This window comes from Grammomys surdaster, unplaced genomic scaffold, assembly GCF_004785775.1.
Source record: "Grammomys surdaster isolate TR1022 unplaced genomic scaffold, NIH_TR_1.0 325, whole genome shotgun sequence".
NCBI classification, from domain to species: domain Eukaryota; kingdom Metazoa; phylum Chordata; class Mammalia; order Rodentia; family Muridae; genus Grammomys; species Grammomys surdaster.
This window is the reverse complement of record NW_021604744.1, coordinates 4,925,914-4,935,312: the sequence shown is the minus strand read 5'-3', so window position 1 is coordinate 4,935,312 and position 9,399 is coordinate 4,925,914.

The following is a 9,399-nucleotide window of genomic DNA, read 5'->3' as shown; positions in this document are numbered from 1 at the left end:
CTCTCCAGCTGGGCTCACAGTCAAGGATCTGCCTGGAAGAAGGCACACATGGAGAGCAACAGCTAGTTGAGACAGCATTTCAGAGGAAGACTTAATGACTCCTTTTACACTCCCCATCCTCTGACTCACTTCTGAAATAGTGTGCTAGCAGGTGGTGACACAGCTCCTGGAAATGGCTAGGCTCTTGGCTACATTCCAGTTGCAGTACTATAATTTTGTGCCTACAGCAAACCTTTCTCCAAATTACACCCACACTATAATCAGCTGCAGAGTCCTTTTGTGACTATTTATAAAGGGCACGCTTTAATTCACCCTTATAATTTAGCTGGTAGCATTTTCTGGAAAAGTTTTAACAGCTATGCAATACAAAAACTGCTTTTATTAAGTGCACGGACTCCTTTGTAAGTGTTGTATTTGCCATAGAGCCACAAAATGCTAATTAATACAGCTGCCACCAAATTCCCATGTAAGACTCTCACATCCCTCATTCCTCAGCAATTACAAACAACCTACAAGTGCCTCTGAATTGTCTTGGCCTATGTCTGGCCTAAACCAAAAACCATAATGAGATTCGCAGAGATTCCAATGTGGCAGGAAATCAGTGGGATTTGTGTACATTTTCCAGCATTAGAGTCCTTGGACAATAGAGATCTGGAAACCTTGAAAAACTGCATATTCAAAGTCAGGAGATGTGTGAGATAGCTAAAGAGCCTGTGTTTCTAACAGTGTGGCAGCTCATGCCAGTACTCTGGGTAGTAATGTGGCTGTTGTTAGGATGGTAAGATCTGAAGATAACTGCATCTCTGTTGGGCACAGTGTGAGCATCTTCAACAAAGCCTTTTGGTGGTGATGCACTTGTAACTGAAGTTGAACTCAGGAAAGCTGACCTTCACTCCATCAGTTTCTATCACCAGCTCATGTTTGTCATCATCATTGTCAAAGATAGAGAACAAATATCCATAAATGGATCTAATAAAAATAAATTCACAAATAAACAGAATCTCTATAGCTATACAGGTGACAGAAATGACCATATTTCTGTAGCCCATCACTTTATTAGGAACCATAAATACTCCTCAATTAAATTTAAGCTTTTACTGCATTTTATATATATATTCTGAGTACAAGTGTGTGGGGTAAGTCATGCATGCATCATGGTGTCTTCGTGTGAATTTGAAGAGAACTTGAAAGAGTCTGGTCTCTCCTTCCATCATATGGCCCTGAGGATGCTGGGATGCAGATCACCAGGCCTGACACCCAGTACTCTTAACCTCTGAGCCATCTTGCCAGGCATTCACTCAGATTTAAGATAAACAGAAATATTTAAGATTTAAGGAAAATCGTATGCTAATCCTTGAAAAAACAAGTCCTGCTATCCCCAACCCCATGCCTCACCAAGAAAGCAAGAAAACTCAATCAAATGATCTAATTTCTCTCTAGGTCTACACTGTTAAGATATAACATACCCAGTTCTTTTATATTAATGACATTTGTCTTCAGCCTGAATCATGTGTTAAGTATATAAAATATTATTTCTTCGGTCATTCAAACACATTGAAATAAGTGACAGAATTGTTTTCTCGTCCTTACTGGTGTATTATCTCCACCATAATAACAACAGGATGAACTGAGCAATCTCTAATGTTTAAAAAGTAATAACATTTGGAACTGAAAATGGCTCATTCACTAATCACCCTGCGATTATTTTGTATTATGATGCAGAATCTTAATCTTTCAAACTACATTATCACGTACCAACAGAGTCATATAGCTAAGGAGAACACTGAGAGTTTCAAATGCTGTTGTCTACAAAGCCCCATTCTTTGAGGAGAAGGAGCAAATCAGCATATGTAGTTTCACACTTCAGTGAGCATAGCCTTCTCAAATTATATCACTCTTTCTAGTCTGGCTGAAAATTTCTTGACTAGCAAATGGCCCCTCCAGCTTGGAGGCAAGATAATTTAGAAATAGAAAACACACTTGTAATAATTCCATGTAGTTAAGTATTTAACAGTTATCTGCTCTGTATACCTCCAAAAATGTTCTCTTCACCTTTTTGTCTAGCTGTTTGTTTCTGTTCTGTCCGTGATAGGAAGACACAAAAACATAAAAACAGAAATTTATTTGATTATTAATAAATTTTTTCTTTATTTTTACTACATACTAGGGATATTAAGTGTAACTATTAAGGTTGAGTGTAAAAGTTTTACTTATTTTAACTTTTTATCTAGTAATGGTTTCTCCTTGACATAAGATAATAATAATAACAATAACAATAATAATAAAATTAGAGTGGTTGTAAAATTAGTTTTGTGCAGTATTTTTTAAAGACTGATTTATTTATATGAGTATACTTTAGCTGTCTTCAGACATACCAGAAGAGGTTATCAGGTGGTTGTAAGCCACCATGTGGTTACTGGCAATTGAATTAGGACCTCTGGAAGTGCAATTAATGCTCTTAACCACTGAGCCATCTCTCCAGCCCTTGTGCAACATTTTTATCATCCAAAATTCTATTTTTTTTTTTCAGAAAAAAAAAAAACCTAAGTAATTCTCAGTTCTGAGCAATTCCTTCATGATTCTGTGGTCAGTGAATAACAGATCTGATACCAAAGCCAATAGTCATCTGTTTCTCGCATTTCCTCAAAATTTCTTCCCCAAATAGCCAAACGGCTTCTTATAACAGAGAATAAAACATAAAAATCCCTCACAATAGATACTGAGATACAAAATGTTTTAACTGTCTTTGAGAAAAACTCACAGGTAAAAGATAAAAAGAAACAACCTGTTCTTTCCAATTTATTTAATATTAGTTTACTTGTATGTTTTAAGAGGAATTATTTATTTTACAAGGATGAAAGAAAGGGAGAAGATGAAACAGTACATTTTCTTTTAAAACTACCTGAGATTGTTCAAGTTCTTTCCGTGATAATCTTTCCTGCAGATTGCATTCAGATGCAGGCAGCTGTGAATGGCGTGGCACACAGGGTCTGTGCGTCCTGCATACCACCTGTTGTACTCACCAACACAGAAAAGCATCATGGCTTCAGAACAACTCTCTAATGATGATCTGCATGCCCACAGTGTAGGAATGTTCCAAACAGGCAATTCCCACCTTCCATTGCAGAGGATGCAGACTCAGCAAGCATTGTGCATTATTGTCCGGTATTTCATCAATTCAAGCCTGAATGTCCACATCATCTTCCGTTGTATGTCAGTAGACTGACTTTAGTCCACACTCACTCCCTTCTCTTCTGTGCAGAAACTCCAAGTTACAGCCCCCTTTCTACCTTTTTTTTTAAACATAATATGCTTTACAATACTTATCGACATCAGAAAGATAACAGAGTATAGTCTTCCCTATTCAACCTTCTATTGCACTGTTAAAATTTTTTACTGTGTATTATTCTTTTCATTATAGGGAGACAACTTTAGTCTTTTTTAAAAAAAGAAATAAATTTTTGAAAGAATTCTTTTATCTTTATTCATGATAAAAGACTACATTTATTTACATATGGGGTGTCTGCATATGCATGTCATGTATGCGAGTGCTAATGGATCCCTTGGACCTAGAGTTACAAGTGGTTGTAAGACACTTGATGTGAGTGCAGGGACTGAAAGTGATCCTCTGCAAGAGCATCAAGTGCTATGAACTGCTGGGAAATCTCTCTGTTCCCCATGACAACCTTTCCCACATTAAATAACATGGTGTAGGATGAAGCATATGTAGCGGCCCCATCAACTCAATAACAATGACTACATTGATCATTTTCTCTAAGCCTGTCCCTCAACTCTTAACCCAGAGCTCTTTCCTCCAGTATCCTATTATGAATATTTATCTATTCTAAACCAACTGAATTAAAACTTTACATAAATAAAATCTACTCACTAACTTATATGATGCATCTTAAAAACATATAACATAGGTAGATAGATGATAGATAGATAGATAGATAGATAGATAGATGATAGATAGATAGATAGATAGATGATAGATAGATAGATAGATAGACATAGACACACTCATGAAAATCAAATACTATTATTCTGCTAGAGAATCATAGCAATAAAATAACTCTCAACATTATTCTAATATACTCATAAATCAGTGCCTCACCTGGTCAACTTCAGAAAGACATTCCCCGAAGTGCAGAGGGTGGTGGACTTGGAACACTAAATGGATGTCTTCATGAAACACCTCCTGTCAGGGTTCAAGGTTTCCATAAGAAGAGGTGGAAAAATGTTAAGAACCAGTGGGGAGAGAAGGCACCAAGGAATCAAAACGCTCTAAACACAGCAGAACTGACACGAACTCAGAAGCTGTGGTAGCATGCACAGGCTCTGTACAGGTCCAACTCAGACAGGGTACCAGCACTGAGATGAAGAAGTAGACACAAGCTCCCATCCCTACCCAAGAAGCTATCTCCAATTGATAACCACTTATCAAGGAAAAAATAGTTTCCTTCAATGGAGTCTCATTGGGTATATAGACCAAACTTTATGGAGGCCTCATATCCCGCATTAAGTGGACATCAGAAAATGAACTCAACCTGTTCTTGAAGAATTTCTTTCTCATGTTACTTTGTACTTTTTTCATTCTTTTGGTTTTTGTTCCTATATTCTGACTTTTGGTTTGGTTTTTATGAGTTTTCTTTATGCGTGTGTGTATCTGTGTGTGATTCTTGTGCTTTTTGTTGTTTTTATACTGAGTGTTTGCTTATTTGTGTGTTGAGATGGGTTAGGAGGTAGGAAGGAACTTGTAGAAGACTGAAAAGGGGAAACAGTGATCAGAATATGCTATATAAAAATATATTTTCAATAGAAAAAGAGTACCAACAGTCCAAATATTTATCATTTTCCTTGTGGCAAGGACATTTTAAGACTTCTCTTTTAGGCATTTACATCAATGTATTTTCCTTTTCCATTTAAGTAAGAATCCCTTTTGTAATTTAAATGGAGAAATTCTCTGGTGAAATTTACATATCTCTGTCTCATTCTTTCACACATATATACACACACTTACACATATACATACAAATGACAAATTTTTAAAAAGCTTGAGATGGAATCCTGATGAATTGAAATTACATTTAAAAGGACATCTAAAAAATTATGATCTAGAAGCTATTTACTCCATACAGGCTGTAACCTTCATTTCCTAAAGAATGTGCAAATTATCTAGCCTTACTGAATGGAATAGCCACCTTAACATCCATCATACAATCCAAGCAAACCACTGAACTCTGTGGATAGTCATACCACTATGGTGTATGTTAAGCCAGGAGAATTAAACCCATTTTGCTCATTTTCTATCTTATTTGTATTATTTCTTTCATTGCTGACATTCGTGTCAATGTTACTGGTGGACTGAGCTGTGGTGGAAACCATGTCTCCATCATCTCCCTGATTCACTTATCACTCTTGCAATATATTTGGAATGCTTTTTTTTTCTTAAATCTCTTCAGAGCCTTGTCAACCATTCTGCTCTTAGACTTAACATTTTTGCAGAGCAGCTTTTTGGAAGGGTTGTGAAGCACTGTGTTTTCTCACCATCGTCTTCTTTAAAGAGAACTGTAACTGACATCCTGAAAGCAAAATGAAACACATATATTAGTTGTATCTTGGAACTTGACAAATCACTTCTTTCCCTGAATCTTAATTAGCTCAGTTTGATATAAAATGCAGATCCATTTATGCACCTGCAGTAACTGTTTTGTGTAAGTGAAAACTATTCACCTTCTCAAGGTGGTTTAAAAGGGTCAGCTTTGACCATGCAACTCACAATTTGACCTTTCTAGTGAACAGTTTAAGAGCTAAGAGTGGAATTCAGTTGCATCTGCCAGTGTTCTCTGACTAAAGATGCTTTGAGATGAAATTATGTCTTAAATTTTCTTCTCTTGATTTCTAAACAGCAGTAAAATAAATCTGAGATCCAGGGAAAGCTGTTTATCATTCCTGGAGACTTTTATTCTCTCCCCCTCACTGACTTTGAGTCTCTAAGTCCTTCTAAATATAACATAACTATACTGCTCATCTCTGCTAATAAAGTCTCAATCTAGGTTGCTAACACTTATAAGCTAAAACACTTTAACAAATAGCCATGCTGCATGCCATCAAGATTACTTCCAATCCTTTTATTCTAAAGCTCAGCATACTTGTAGATGCATTTCAGATAAAACTCTAGCAGACCCTTTGTTTGTCTCAGTACAAATCCAATCACTCAATATAACACCTATCCAGTAAGTCTTATTTCTGGTTGCTCACTACCATCTATGTATTCTCTAATGAGAGGGTTTAGCTTATGAATTCTATATGCAAGACTCTAACCGCTTTAGTTTTCTTATGCTATTATCTTGGTCTAGAATATATTACACACACAACAGGCATACAAATAAATGCACACATACTCCAGAACAGAGTGTAGTTATCTCAAATACTAGGCATCTCTTATTGATATATTCACTTGGTTGACTTTGATTATGGATTAGAATTACCAGAAAGCTTTAAAGATCTCATGATCTAGTCCACAGTAAGACCCATTAGGTTAGGCTGCAATACAGGTATCGGTAGTTTTTAAGCTTTCTAGAGGATGCTATTGAATAGTCATGATTGATGTTCACTATAGTAAGAGATTTATATAATTCTTTCCCTTAAAAAAATCTAAGCCAGCCACTGCTATATTAACAAGAACTTACATTTGCCTCACTAAGTCCATATTTTTCCACCATGGTCACAAGACTATTGTCAATATTTTTGAAACCTATTGTCTTAGTAATATGTAATGTTTTAAAATAACAGTTGCTAATCTTAAATTGCATCAGATTTTCCTTCATTCCACAAAGTACTATGTACATAAAATATTTTCATCCATTGAAAACTGTATTGATATTTACTAATTATTAAATGTATAGTATTGTTATTTCAACCAAAAAATAAATTCTGCAGTGAACTTTTTCCAGTATTCTCACATAAATATATGCTTTTGAGCATTCATAAATGTATGCAAAGAAGTTTTCTATTCTCAACATGACACTGAAAATTCATAAAAAAAATGACAGGAACATAACATGCCTCACATACTCACCATTTCAATTTTAAAATTGTTAATCTTATTTGTAGTTGACAGAACAGATATGTATTATGTATATGTTTTGTGTACAACACACACACACACACACACACACACACACTGTGAAATGACTCAGTGGAGCTAGTTAATGTTTCAGCTTATCTCTTTAAATGGCTCAGTTCAGTATTGCAAAAATAGGTTTCTTTTTTATTGATTTTCCCTTTCAGATAATTATGAGTGTAGCACTGCATTTTGACACATGCTTTCATGCGTAAAGAAGCAGATAGAAATAATAGGTCAGACAACTTGAATCCTAATCCCATATCTATTCAAAGTGAGAACACAGTTACGACCAACACTTTGGGCAGTAAAGATTAACCTGTGAGCTGGAATTTCTAATTGTCTTATAAGATTTCATCTTAGAGGAGACAGATGCATGTGGAAGGAGCGATTGAAAATAATTCAAAGAGAGGTCAACTGACAAAGGTGTGGATAGCATAAGGACCAAGAAGCCTTCTCAAGGACTCACAGACCAGTTAAAACACAAAGGATTTAGTGGTGGTGATAGCCACCACTAGCTATCAGTGTACCAGAGAGAGAGAGCAAGAAATAGATTAGAGCCAAGGCTCTGGAAAGCAGATGCCCTGTAGCCATGTAGAATATAGTCATCATTGCCACAACTGTAATTTCACAGGAAAGGCAGAGAAAATAAAAGGCACTTTCCTCTTTTCTTCCACCCTATGATCTTGTTCTGGCAACTTTCAAAGACCAAACCCTACTATATAATTCGGTAGAGTTTCAGTTATGCATTCTACTGTAGCCACCATCAGGGGAACGGAGGACAGAAAAAAAAAAGATCTGGGTGAATGGTTGGAGAATGTCAAACACATCATGAAGGGTAACCCACAATATGTTGTGGAAATTATTTTTAAATATTGAATATAAGCTATAAGAGTGTAAACAGTCATCTGTATGATATTGTAATCACAGATACATATCACTATGATTAGTTGAACCTCACAGAATATAAAATATAACCCCAATGTAAACCCTGACTTCAGTAAATTAAAATGTGTCTAGACTGACATATCTAGATACAATAATAAGAAATTTAGCACGCTAATGCTAAGGTGTTAAATTAGGGAAAGTTAATGACGGGATCAGAAGTACAAGTTATCCTCTTCATTTTGTGTGTGTGCAAATTAAAAGTCTGTTCTTGGTTTATTTCTTTTTACTTTAAAAAGTAGTCTTTTTGAGTCATTTTCATACACAGTTCCACCATGGTGGAAAATCTGTGGTGAGCTGACAGCAAGGCAGCATCCTGTAACACTTAACTACAAAAATTAGATGAGAAGCTGAGAAACACATTTTCTGCTTACACTTCGGGCAAATTTCTACCACTACGGGTTAGTCAGGCTTCCTCTTCTAAAATACACAATTCTCCTTTCTTTTATTCACTCAATGGCAATATCTTTCTTTGTCTCTCAGTGTTCTCAAAACCCATTCAACAATATCATAGCCCTTTGAATGCTTGATCTTTTTCACTTAAAGCTTAAACAACCTTAGTTTAATAATAGTTTAAAGGTGAAAGACTTGCTCTTTGTAGACCCTGAAAGGTATATACTTGGAGATGTTTTTGTTGTCATTATAACAATGACTCTTCTGCTGATGAGTGTTGTTCAAACAAGGGGAAACTAAAATATCAAATATGGGGATGTGAGATTGTTCAGTTAATTAAGTACTTAAAACTAAGAATTCAGACCTGTGTCTGGATCTCCAGCACCCAGGTAACAAGCTAGGCACAGTGGAACATGCCTTTAACAGCTTTGCTAGGGATACAGATACAGTGCTATGGAGACAAACAGATCACCGGGACTTTCTGGCTAGTCTAGTGGAATAAATGAGCTTCATATTCATTGAGAAGCCCTATTTCGAAGAATAAGGTCAAGAACAATAAAGATATCAGCTATAGATATGCACATTTACATACATGAACATGTAGAAGCCATATATGTACCCTATATATGTATGTATGTTTGTATGTATGTATACATATATACACACACAAAGAATGTTCAATTTAAAATATTATACTTTCTTTTACATCTACCTTTGTTGTTTCCATATTGTTTTCTTAATGTAAGTACTTTAAGATACATATATTGTACCAAAATAAAGATAATTTATGCTAGAATATCTAACATAAAGATTTGGTCACTTATATTATTTTTGACGAGAATAACCAAACTGACAGCTCATTGACTGAGATGGCTGGACTAGTTTATATAGTTTTGGTCATAGGAAATGGGATGAGGACAACAAGGGAGAAA